Raw genomic sequence first — 13,060 nt, 5'->3', positions numbered from 1 at the left:
TCGAGTAGATTAATGCAAAAACTCGCATCGCTGTTTTAAGATCATGATTTGGAATTTTTTCTCTAATTTTAATATTCATTGTCACTCAAAGTCGTAACAGAATGCATTTGAGATATAAAACAGATGGTGGCCGCCGAGCGAGTTCGGAGATTTTAAGTTTGACACATTATTTCTTCCCTCTGTCTGTGAGAGACTTTCTCTCGCGTGTGCGTGCGGGCGTAAAAGCGGATATTTCAAGTTTAAATTAAAACGCTTAAATAATCGTTACACTCGAATAAATACCCGTTTGTTTACATAATACACAACGTTATTAGAGTAATTTATCTAATATTCGAAAAGTTCAGCCGGTCGACAATTTATTTGTTTTTTTGCGCGCAACAAAATGTGAATACCTTTACCTGAGTCTAGTGCATGTGATCATTAATTTTATAATATACAGACTTGCCGTCGTATTGATGAAATTTCTAGTGACTGCATGGCGCGTCCAAGTTACTTTGTTGAAATCATTTGCATTCAATTTGATAAACCTAGATTATCAACAATAAAATTATAACAATAATAGTTGTTCTTTCTATTGTTGAAAACCTGTAATTATCAAGTTCAATGCTAATGATCACAGTGACGCCTGGTGGCTGCATATACGTACAGTGGTACGACGCATATAAACAGTAATATTATATCCAGCGAAATGCGAATAGAAATTGTGTATAAGACCTATCATAGTGTATTGTTAAACCGATAAATATTATCTTTAGCCAGTTGGAAAATCACTTTAAGTCGCTCCATCAGTTGTTAACTTGCGTGGTCCAATAATTCCACACTCGAGTGAATCTTAAGTCATTTATTTTTATACTTAATTATTTTCTCAGGAACACGTATTTGATGCGATTTAGACCGTCGACGAAGATCGGCACTCGTGGTTGAGCATCGACTATTAGAGCCACAGTTTCTTACTCGTATATTTTTTCAGCCAAAATTTTCACACTATGACACTTCATCAACACGTATTATTTTTGTTTTGAATATTAAACGAGCTTCTACTAAAAAAAAAAATCCCGTACTTCGTCAGCGCAAAACCGTTAAACGTATTTACGTAGTAAGAATAAATTAAAGCCAAAAGAATAATGCACGTATGTAAATTTCATTTTAATCCAGAGTGCAATGGAATGGTTATTTTTAGTTTTATACTACATTTTTATACAGCCGATATTTTTTATATTTTGTTTAAAATTTTCAAGCTTTATGTAAATCACTATCACTAATATATTTACTATACGAATTGAATATTCTCTATCTCTTATGCGCAGTTAATAAAAATGTATTTTAATAGACTTTATAATTAAATGTTAACCCTCGAAATGTCTACTGGAATATTTATCTTCTTAAATTAATCACGTTTAATGGAGGCCCTGTAAATATACGCATATTAAGTTGTTGCATATCGATGAATAAAACGGAATAATGATTCTAACGGAACGTACGTATTTTTCACAAAAAAAAAAAAAAAAAAATTGCATTTTATTTCGATATAATAATCATGCCGCTCAGAGTTCACCATTAACAGCTATGGTATAGTGTATCCACTTTTAATTTATTGTTCCATCTTTCAACCGCTTTGTTCCACTCACTATTAACTGTCGCTTCTAGTAAGCACCCCAAACTTATTTTTGTTCTCATAACTTATATTGATGGTACCAAATTATTGCAATTATAGCTAGTTGAAACCTTTGAGATTTACCGAGTACACTATACTACATACTGAATTGCAGACAAATAAATAATAAAAATATCATCGCTTAAAACATAATACTAACTATATTAGTGTAAGAAAAATTAAATACATTTAATTTAATCAACAGTTAGGCAGAACGGCCGTAGGGAAACGGCTGGAAACTAATTTTTTATCATTTTTACTATAGCTAAAAGTTTATCACACTGATAAATTAATTAACATGTAATGTGATTTCTACGTTTTTTCTAATTTTCCTGAAATATAATATTTGATACATACGTTCAAAGCTACTAAAGTCACAATACCTTTTTGGACTATGTATAGACGAAAAAAACTTTACACTAAACTATTGATTAGACTACGTACAATTTTGTTTGACGAAAAAATATTCTATAAAATTTCACTGAAAATAATTCTACGGATTCATGGTTTTTGCATCCGGACAATGAACCTCCGCTTTCGGCTTTGTTAATTCGTGAGTTATTGGCAAAGTAATTGCTGTAACCCCCTAAAGCGTTCGCTTAACCATGACCCTTTATGACTTTTTTCTATTTCTAAGATTAAAATCTGTACTGTAAAAGGACGCGCTATGTGGAGGACAGGAAGGGAATAAAACACAACATATAATATAATGGTGAATGCAGCAATATATAGAATATAGTGACTTACTCGAGAACATAATCGTTGAAAACCGTTTGAAAAAATATAAAAATGTGTCATCTAAATTTACTATATCTAGAAAAATATATTTCAAAAGATTATTGGATCAGTAGTTTGTAGATCAAACTACGTAGCGGATGTGCGGGGAAAGAGATTAAAATTAAATGTCGTTAGGTGAATTGCGCCCCTGTTGTAATTTAGTACTAGGTGAATTGCATCCCTATTATAATTTAATTACATATATTCGTCAATAATTTATGTACAAAAAATATAATAGTAAAATATAATATATTTCATAATAATATTATAATAGTGAATTATATATTTTAAACATGTAATATAATAATTTAAATGAAACGGCTTTGAAGTATTCGAATCTGGTCAATAATTTATTTTTATATTCAATAATTTTTTTTGGAATATAATTTTATCTTACTACTACTAGTTTATTACTTCGTACTATTATGTATGTTTCAGACTGATTATTTTTTAAAAAATCAATAAAGTAGTAAATATTTGGATGACTAGCGGTAAATCGATTATTTAATTTAGAGTGAAATGTTTCACAAATGTTGGTTGTCTCATTTGTCGTGGGTACAAATTCAGCCTAAAGATTTAGAGGGAAACTTTCATCTGTTATAATGTAAGTGTTCAATATGTATTTTACGAATTTATTAACTTGTTCTTTTTAATAAGTAAAATGGGTAATAAATCATTTTGAAAACATTCTTGTACCTCAACTGAATGTAAAAATGACAACCAAAAAATATACTTTAAAAATTTACTTGATTTGAAATTGTATTGTTTTAAACCTTTTAGATAACGATTAGGGGGGACGAAATTCACAGACTTAAAAAAAATACCATTCTTTATTAATTTGATAAAAATATAATTATCTTAGTAATAGTTTTATTTATGGGAAGCAATTCACCGAACGCGAACTAATTCTATCAAGCTTCGAAAGGCACCCCTTTTGGGATATTTTTAAGTTTTAGGCGTGGCTTACTTTAGGAAAAAATATGAAAAAATCATTAACTTGGTTTTAATAAACTTATTTGTGAAAAAGATTTGAACTAACGGCTTACTAGATTATTACTTCACCAAAATATGCCTACTATACAATTAATCGTTAGGTATGCATTATATTCCCGTAATGATATTGCGTCACCCTGATATTTTTATGTACGCTAATGTTTCTACTGCTCTTATTGTATTGAATGTGTCTTCTTCTTTTATTTTCTGTTCCAAATCTCAACTTTCTTCTACTATATCATACACATTCATACCGTATATAATCTCCGTAAATCAATCGATATAAATAGTCAGTATTAACTCAAGAGTAGCTCAAAAGTAAAATAATTGAATTAGAGCTCGAAAGTTATATATGAGTTAAAAATTAAAAGATTTGAAAGGACATATCCACAATAAATATATAAAATATGAAAATTCAAAATAATATATAATATACACAAATTAAAATATTAAAGATAAAGTAAAATACGTAAGTATTTAATACAGACATGTCTGTCTTATTTACGTATGAATAGAGGACTGCAAATCAGTATATAATTATTTAAGAATATATTTCATAAGAGATATTTTGAATGTATTCACAAAATCTTCAATTTTTTAATTTATTTGAACTAAAGCAATAAGAATGTTTCTTGGAAGTATGCAAGTGTTGATTCACATTATAAATAAAAATTAAATTGTAATTTTTTACGCTTAAAAAATAAATAGATATCCACAATATAAGATTTTATACAAATTATTGCCAAAAAAATATTTTTTTTTTCTAGAAATATTCACACAACAAGAGGCACTTATTTTTATGTGTAAAAACGAATAAATATGCCTTGTTTTTTTCAAATTGACAATGTATTTTAAATATGTGATTTAAATTTTTAATTTAACATATTGTACGGAATATTACTAGTTCGGTCTGCTATGAATAAATTACATACTAAAAAACGTATACACCCTTCAACTTTCAAGCCCTATGATATTTTTAAGAAAATTGTAATAATGGATACATATTCTACCACGGTTGTAAAACTATTATATATGTATGATGACAACAATAGTCTTCATTAAAAAAGAAAAAAACAGTATAATCATTTACTACCCTTTCTTAAACTTTTTACTTTAACAATTACATATTTACTTCATAACCTTTTCAATAATACATACCAGTTTATAAAATAATAAAAATTTAAATTTTTTTAGGAATCAATGAACTTTTTTTTTTATAGTGTTGCGAAAAATTTGTATTATGTTATTATGCTACGTATATGCTAATACCACCGTATTCATTATATTTTTATTAAATTACTAGGTATTTCAGGAGTTAGTCATCGAATTCCTCCATTTGGACTATATTGCAATCATCAGCGAATATAGTTAATATCCATGCATGCATGTTTATCGAATTTCACTACGTATTAACTGTATAAGAATATTTTAACTAACATTGTCTTGGTATATAAACTATATAACAATAATAAAGATGATAATATTTTTTAAACAATTACACAGTGATTTGCATAATTCTATGCGCTCGACTACGGTATTAAAAGCTTTTCTTCTAACTTTTCATTGAAACATAACAATTTTATTCTGATATGAGTATTCATAATTATAATTATAACTACGGCTAATATATACAAAAAAAGAAAATCTTATTCGATTATCTTTATTTGTCATAATATTTAGAGATATCCTAACAATCGGTTTTTCGAGAGACATAAATTTGTATAGAATACATTAGATTTTATAATTCCTTGATAAATGTAAAGTAAGTAATATAATTATAATTCAAATAATTAAATTATAAAATTAATTATTATAATTATACTATCTTAGGCACTTTCCATGTACAAATAAAATATATAAAATGAGGTTGTAAAATGAAAAAAGCTACCTCGATATTCAAAATGTAATTTCACATTCTATACTATTACGCATAATAATTGATATACGAGTAGTATTATTGTTATCGATTGACTTATGAAAATTTGGTTATAACGTATAAAAAATTAAATTATCTGTTTAAGCAATATGCGTTTTTAAATAATTTTAAATTATAATTTTTTAGAACGGTTACAGTTAAACGATATTATTTCTGAGTGCTATGATTTTTTAACAGAAGGATAAAATAAAAACGGTAATTCTAAAGCGATAAAAAAGTTAGTTGGTTTAATAATTTAAATTTTAAGTTATGCGTAAAATCATATGGATTATTTCAAAGATCTGGTTTTTTTGTTTTTTTAATTTTCTTTTCGGCAAATCATTTTTATGAATGATTTTTGGGTAATCTATTAGCAATAGCATTTTTGTAATTTTTCATGCATCTATTTATTGATCTTTAAATTAGAAATTAATTTTCATAACACCAACTAAAAAATAATAAAAATCGAAATTTTACCAAGTACAATTTATTTTGATATTTTAAATGACATAATATAATTAAATTATTAATTAGTTGAAGATTCTGGAGTGATAATATCTTGAACGAGAAAATAATTTATCTTAAATGGACTTTTCTAATTTTAAAAATATAATATATGAACTAATTTGTAAAAATCACATAATAATCTTATATGTTAAGCTACTTTTTATCATTTTTAATACGATTCTAAATTCACGGTTCATGAATATGGATTAAATCTGACATTCTTCATTATGATGGCGTACTTGAACTTCGATAATGAAAAAACGTTCTTTTTCGTAAAAATCTAAAACATACCTTTTTCCGGTACAGTGGATTATTCAATTGTATTCGACTTATGTACAGCCATGAACTGTAAAATTTTTATATTTTAATGTCCGTGAAATACATGCATTTTGTAATGGTTGCTTGTAGTGAACTGTAAATTGGTTTAAAATCATATTTTTTAAGTACAAAATACATCATAATAGTGGATACAAATCGTTACAAAGGTTGGAACTGAAATAACATGATTCATAGAATATAATATAATATAATATATCATATATTATATTAATTGGCAACGTTGGTCTCTGTGTAGCATACATTTTTTTTTTTCTTTTTTATAACCAAAATTGTAGACCGTATATACTACATTGAAGTACTTGGGTTATGATTTAATTTTTACATAAAAAAAAAAAGCAAAATTCGCAATGTTTGTTTTACGCATTTAATATGTGTATAATTAATTTGATCATTAGAGAATATAACACGGGGCCTTGTGTAGGCAATACAGATACATTCGTGACAGCAAATAATTGTGCATTATTTATTATGATTATTACTATTCGTATTATATTTCCTTATTTTATTAAAAGAGCTTTTTCGGTGAAACTCAACAATTACAATAAGTAAACTAATAAATATAGACCATAGTATTTGAAATGATATGACAACAAACGATAAATTATGGTTAGGAAATTATAATAATGTTGCGTGCGGCCGTTCAATCGTAAAGAAGGTGATGATTTAGGAATATTCCAAATAAAAATACTCAAACTAAGTTAAACTGTTTATTTGAAAATTCTCTAAGTACAAATAATTTAATTAATTTGAAAAATGATCTGGCGTGGAGGTGCTCGCTAAAACATGTCTTAAACACATCTGAATATTGGTCTATTTGGGACTCCCTTATATACCCCGCTTCACATAGTTGACCCGAAGCTAGTGAATGCTAAATCACTTGTCATATGTAATTCATCTTGTCATTTTAGGTTGATGCTACTTGTATTTTGTGCATCCAATCCAAGATTACCTATGTAATCAGTTGACCTCGTGAATTCCGCATTTTGCATACATCCTACTGATACCTGTCTATAATAGTTGTTTTTAATATTTATTACATACTATTTGTCTTCTCTACAATATAACTCGTAAAGACCTAAATCTCCGTAATATATCATACTGATGCCTATTTATAATAGTTATTCTTAATATTACACCTTGGAATGTAACCAAACGGTATATATAACATGTGTTTACGTTACCCTCTGTTTTAAACTAATAGTTCCTTTCTATTGTTACGAATATTATATTATTTATAATCATTTCCGGATCTCTACTATTTACGATTTATGTGGTCCCTCCTATGTAGTAAAAGTCGTAATAATCTACATCTATGTATGTCCGTAACAATAAGATACATAATTAAAATAATTTAAATGTGCATTATCATAATCAATAATCATTGGATATGTAAAGCGGAAGATCAATAAATAATAAAATTGAATATTATAAGATATACATAACGCATTTCATAATTTATGATCAAGATGCAGTCGTACAATTACGTATGATAACCGGAATGGTTTTTATGGAACAAGAATAATATTCAGTGAAATTTCTTAAAAATAGATATTAGAACAATTAAAGATGATTTAGTATCAATTTCAGATCATCGTGGAAATTAATAATAATATAAATTGATTGATCAAGTGGCGGTGTAATGGTTATAATTCATTCATATGACATATTTGGTTTTAAATTAAAGCAGGGGGCGTTGTTTTGTGGAATGGGTGGTACAGTGAATGTTAAGGCGTATAGATTTTTATTGTTATTACTAGATTTACGTTTGCCCCCAATTTAAAATAATAATTTTATAATATGGACATCTTTTTTTAAAACGCTGAATTTTGTTCTGAACAAAATGTACAAAAACAGGGTATGATGGTGATTTCTTGCAATTGCTAGAAAGTATCACACACTACACTCAAACCAATGTACTTTATAGTATTGGTAATTTGCTGCGTGGAAGTAGTATTAACCCTGTTTACATTGAGACGGAAAAAACTTTTCCCTTCGAAGCTCAATTCTGATTTTTGAATAGAGTAGACCATCTAGTTTGAACATATTATTTTTGTTGTGGGCGACTATTAAGTCAATTCAAAATAGTGGCAAATTAAATTTCCTGTTACGGTTGATGATATTAGTGTTTTAAAACACTTTGTGACCTTTGTATCTTAAAGTAGATTGTGCAGTGGATTGTTGATTAAGAATAGGTTTTAGTATAAAAACCAAATATTTTTTCTCAGTTGGATATAATTATATGAAATTTGCTTTAAATGACCAACCCAATTGCGACGAATTCGCGAGTTAGTCTCAATGGAAGAAACTGGAGTCAGATAAGAAACGTGCAATGAAAGAAACAGATGATTTGAATATTAAAAAAGTGGACTATATCATAAAAATTTAATTCTATTGACAGATTTTGAGTCTTGTGATTATAAACAGGTGGGGTATTGTATAAAGGTAAAAATGTTCACCAAAAGTCCTAAATAAGCGTATCATCAGAAACAATAACTCAAAATAATACAAACACAAATAGCTGAAATAAAATTGAATACCGTATGTCCAATGGCTAATGGTTGATTTCTACCCTATTTGATGGACGTGGCAAATAGTGCACATGTTTAACGGATTAGAAATCATCAGAGTAATGACAAATATAGTTGCACACTAATACTACAGGGTAAAAATAATTGATGACGACAATTTTAAGATGATGCACGTATGGCTAAAGCACGACGCGAATGACAACAGCGGTGAAAGAGCGCGCGCACTAGAGGTACGTTGTTGTTAAAAAATGGTATCGGCAATGTTATTGTAAAACGTAGAATAAAAAAAAGGTACGTTCTTTTTTAAAACGATATGGAGGGTTGTTTTTGAGAGAGTAGTTTCGAAAATGAATCTATAAATTTGGGGGTTGGCAAAGTAGCGAATTAATCTAACTCATACGATGGAATACTGCATACATAAACAAATATTTAATAACCTTAATTAAGTTAAGAAACTAACAATGCATATAAATAAATATAAATATAAGCTAATGACATTGTTGTTAAAACATTTACATTTGACAATAAAAACAAACAAGCTACATAGTTATTTAGTGAACTGTATTGTTTGATTTTATTCTTATCCGTTTTGAGAGAAAGATTAGTACACGAAGAATACCGTTTGGAGGATGACATAGGCAGTACGATTCCAGTGATATGATTCGTAATAAATTTAGAATACTATCTATGTAACACGATTAATATAATCAACGATCGAAGAACGTGCAATAATCGAGCAGTACGTAATTAAAGGCGATCGTAATACGTGTTGTCGTCATGGCGTTTTGGAAGAAATGAAAATATTTATTATTATCATCTCACATGTTTGTGTGCAATTATTGTAGATTTATATTATATTTTTATTTGACAAAACACGCAGTATTTTGTTTTTTCAAAGAAAAATCACACATTTTATTTGCAATGTTGGGACTAATCTAGATAGATTTTTATTATCTTTTATCTTATCTATATAAATAACGCTAAGTTATCTAATTATTTATCTATGATACAATTTTTACTTATCTAGATAATTTTTTCTAGATTATTGTCTGTATTCTTGCCAAGATTAGATTTATTTTTATTCTTGTGTGGAGACGAATCTAACAAATCAGAGATCATCAAAATTCGCATAGCCGTTCTTGAATTATAAATTCTGTAACTAACCTGACTTTTCTTATACATATTGATTTTGTATTCATAATTATAATTTGTGCATTATAAATATGCAATTATTATTTTTTGCTTTGACATTTTCTTTGTATTTTCATGGCGGGAAGATAAATTTGGTATTTTTAAACCTAATTTCTTATTTTTCCATGGAAGTTCTTAATATAGTATGTATTGGATTTTAGTAAACATATGTAACTCATACGCTGAATAGTCATTAATTCACTCTCGGAACCCGTAAGGTCGTAACTACTTAAAGAATATTAAAAATCATAAAATTAATATTATATGGAAAACAATATTGTTAACTAAAAATAATTTTCTATGTATTTTGTATTCATCCTGATACGTACAGAGGAATTTTAATTTTTTTTTTTTTTTTGTGTAACACTTTAGTGATTAACTATTATTAAATATTGTACATTATATTTAAATACTGCTAAATGGTACACTACATTACTACAATAAACATTAAACATCTAGGTACCTATTGATAATAATGATTATAATTGAGTCTTCATAGATATTAGATTATAAAATATTGACCAAAAAATAACATTTTTTGAAAATATGTTTTTTTTTTATCCAGATAAAATGAAATTATCTTTTATCTTTATCTAGATAAATTTTACATTATCTATTCCCAACACTGTTTATATGTCTACGATCGTATCTATTAAATTGCAAGTATATCTAAAAAAATAGAAAGATTAAGAAATAATATCCTAATTCATAAAACAAGTAATTATTTGTATTGAAAAAACTTAGGAGAAAAACGAAAATGGTTTTATTCTCAACGAGGAGTACTATCTCTTTCAATTTTCGAGTTGAATTGAATCTCTTGTATGATGACATTTGTGTACCCTTACTAACCAAAAAAATTTTAGTATCATTTGTAAAATTAATACGTTTTTGTCTCATATATTCGAATTCAATTTTGAACGACATACGTTATACCATAAAAGTATTTACCGAACCAAATACATAAAATATATTAAAACGAGAGCTTCAGATATAATTATAATAAAGTGACCAACTCGATACAAACATTTGTTATTGGTTGCCAATTAAAAAACAGGATGGATGTCAATAAGCATCCAAATAATGTTTTCCATAAATCAATATATTTACCATATGAAGCATATATATTGGTCATTTGTTTTATAGACAAATGAAAAATTTAATGTTTCTGTCTTATTATATTCAATCCATAAAAATAAGAAAAATTAAAATGTTCTTTTTAAATTTATACTTTATATTATATAGCGTAATATAACTACGAAGATTACTAATCAATTATAAGCCTTCAATAATTATTTCTATATTCATTCAAACAAATCTAAAATTAAATCCTAAAGATGTACATAATTAAATAATGGGAAAATGGGTGAAACTATAAAGTATATTAACCTAGACTAAAATTTTCATCGTATACATAAAAAAAAAAAAAAACCGCAGGGATTGTTTGGAAGAGAAATGGCTATTATTACATTGGTTGGCCACTCTCATCTTTAAAAAAGCTTTCTACTGGTGACTTACAATATTACAACACTTAATAATCTACTTCACACTCGGCTAGGTTAGTTTTTCCGTCAATATACTTCATTTTTACCGTTGAATTTGCGCTATGTTATATTAACGTTATTATAACCACGTGGCGAACAAACAAAAATTGGTAACAGAATTGCGTATACAATAATACAGCTATTGGGGTATATTTGATACTTACTAGAAATAGGGTAGTTGAGTTTAATATAATTTCCTTCCCATAGAATTGCCTTTCGTTTTGAATTTCTTGCGCTCACGTTTACCCTGTACCCATCCCTCAGGAACATACATAGGCGGACGATCGCACGAAACTCAAAACTGCAGTATTGTTATAAGAACGGGGGACGAAAAAATACAATTGAAATTGCAAAACACACATGGAATTAAAAATCGGTGTGTGTAATGTGTACATCGTGGAAAATGGATCGATTTTTTTTTTTTTTTTGGCACTTCTCCGAAGAGGAAACATAGGAACCAAGAGTTTGGCATACAATCTTAAAGTATTTGTTTTAACTCTACGCGTGTACACCGATAAACATTATAATAGTTTATGAATTCAAACCATCATCAACAGCAGTACACAGAGTAATCTAATAGAAATCGTCTCAATTTGTGACCACGAAACTAAATTAAACATGATATGGATAGAGGAGTCTAAATGCTACATATTAATTCTCTAGAAGTGTGCTTTTCACTGTTCATTTGTACATAGTCCGATATGTGTGGAAATCAATAGAACTCTTGGCGTCTGTATACCATGTAATACGTTTGGTTGAAAAATATCAATATAAAAATGAAAGTTAAACATTTTTGCTTGCAACCCGTAATTAGATGAGATAAATTTATTTTCTTAAAAAAAAAAAAAAAACACCATATGTTCGGCATGGAAACAAATAAGCATTTACGTATTTCGTAGTAATAATTTTTTCTCCCCACCCTTAGCAAAAAAATTAGTACGTACAAATATCGAAATACACGTATTTGTAATGCAGCGTAATGGGATGAAACGTACACAACAATTCCTTAGAATTCCGTAGCCAATAATTTATCGCAAGATGGCCCCTCCGTTCCTCACTCTGACTGCGGTTTTCAGAATTTTCTTTAGTGCTGTGACGGTAGAAATGGCGGTGAGCTGCGGTAATGGAGTTTCCATAGTTCCCACCACTTATAAAAAATAAATAAATAAATAAATAAAGAAATCGGAGAAACTTCCGAGAACACAGGAAGTAGGTAGATTTACCAGATACTTGGTACCTTTGAAATATGAACTCCACGTAGCCGTAGTTTTGATCAGATAAAGAAACGAGGGAAGAATACCACGTTATAAGAATAATATAATGAGGGATTCAAGAACTGTAGCGTGACATACAACATCATTTTCCGCGTCCTTGGGATGAGAATCGATTGAGATTTGATTGCGAACAACACTACAGACGATACCAACGTGCGTCTTTAATTTATATACTATTACATACGATACACTTAATCTTAAAGAAATCCTAGAATGTTTGATGAAATAATTTTCAAATGATTTTATGAACAATACTATTTATGATGTCTAAAATATACTCGTATAATACTACTTAAAACCCAGTGTAGCTTAAATAACACAAATTTATAAAAATAAAATGA

The 13,060-nt window shown here is 27.9% G+C and overlaps 1 protein-coding gene across 10 annotated transcripts in view; it reads right to left on the bottom strand.

The window, feature by feature from the left end:
- Positions 1-13,060, bottom strand: part of LOC112680628 (amphoterin-induced protein 2) — a 355,883-nt gene that overhangs the window by 232,077 nt on the left and 110,746 nt on the right. The window lies entirely within an intron of this gene.

Source organism: Sipha flava, unplaced genomic scaffold (assembly GCF_003268045.1).
Source record: "Sipha flava isolate LNK unplaced genomic scaffold, YSA_version1 178_pilon_pilon, whole genome shotgun sequence".
In the NCBI taxonomy this organism is placed as follows: Eukaryota; Metazoa; Arthropoda; class Insecta; order Hemiptera; family Aphididae; genus Sipha; species Sipha flava.
This window is presented reverse-complemented; position numbering and strand designations above follow the sequence as displayed.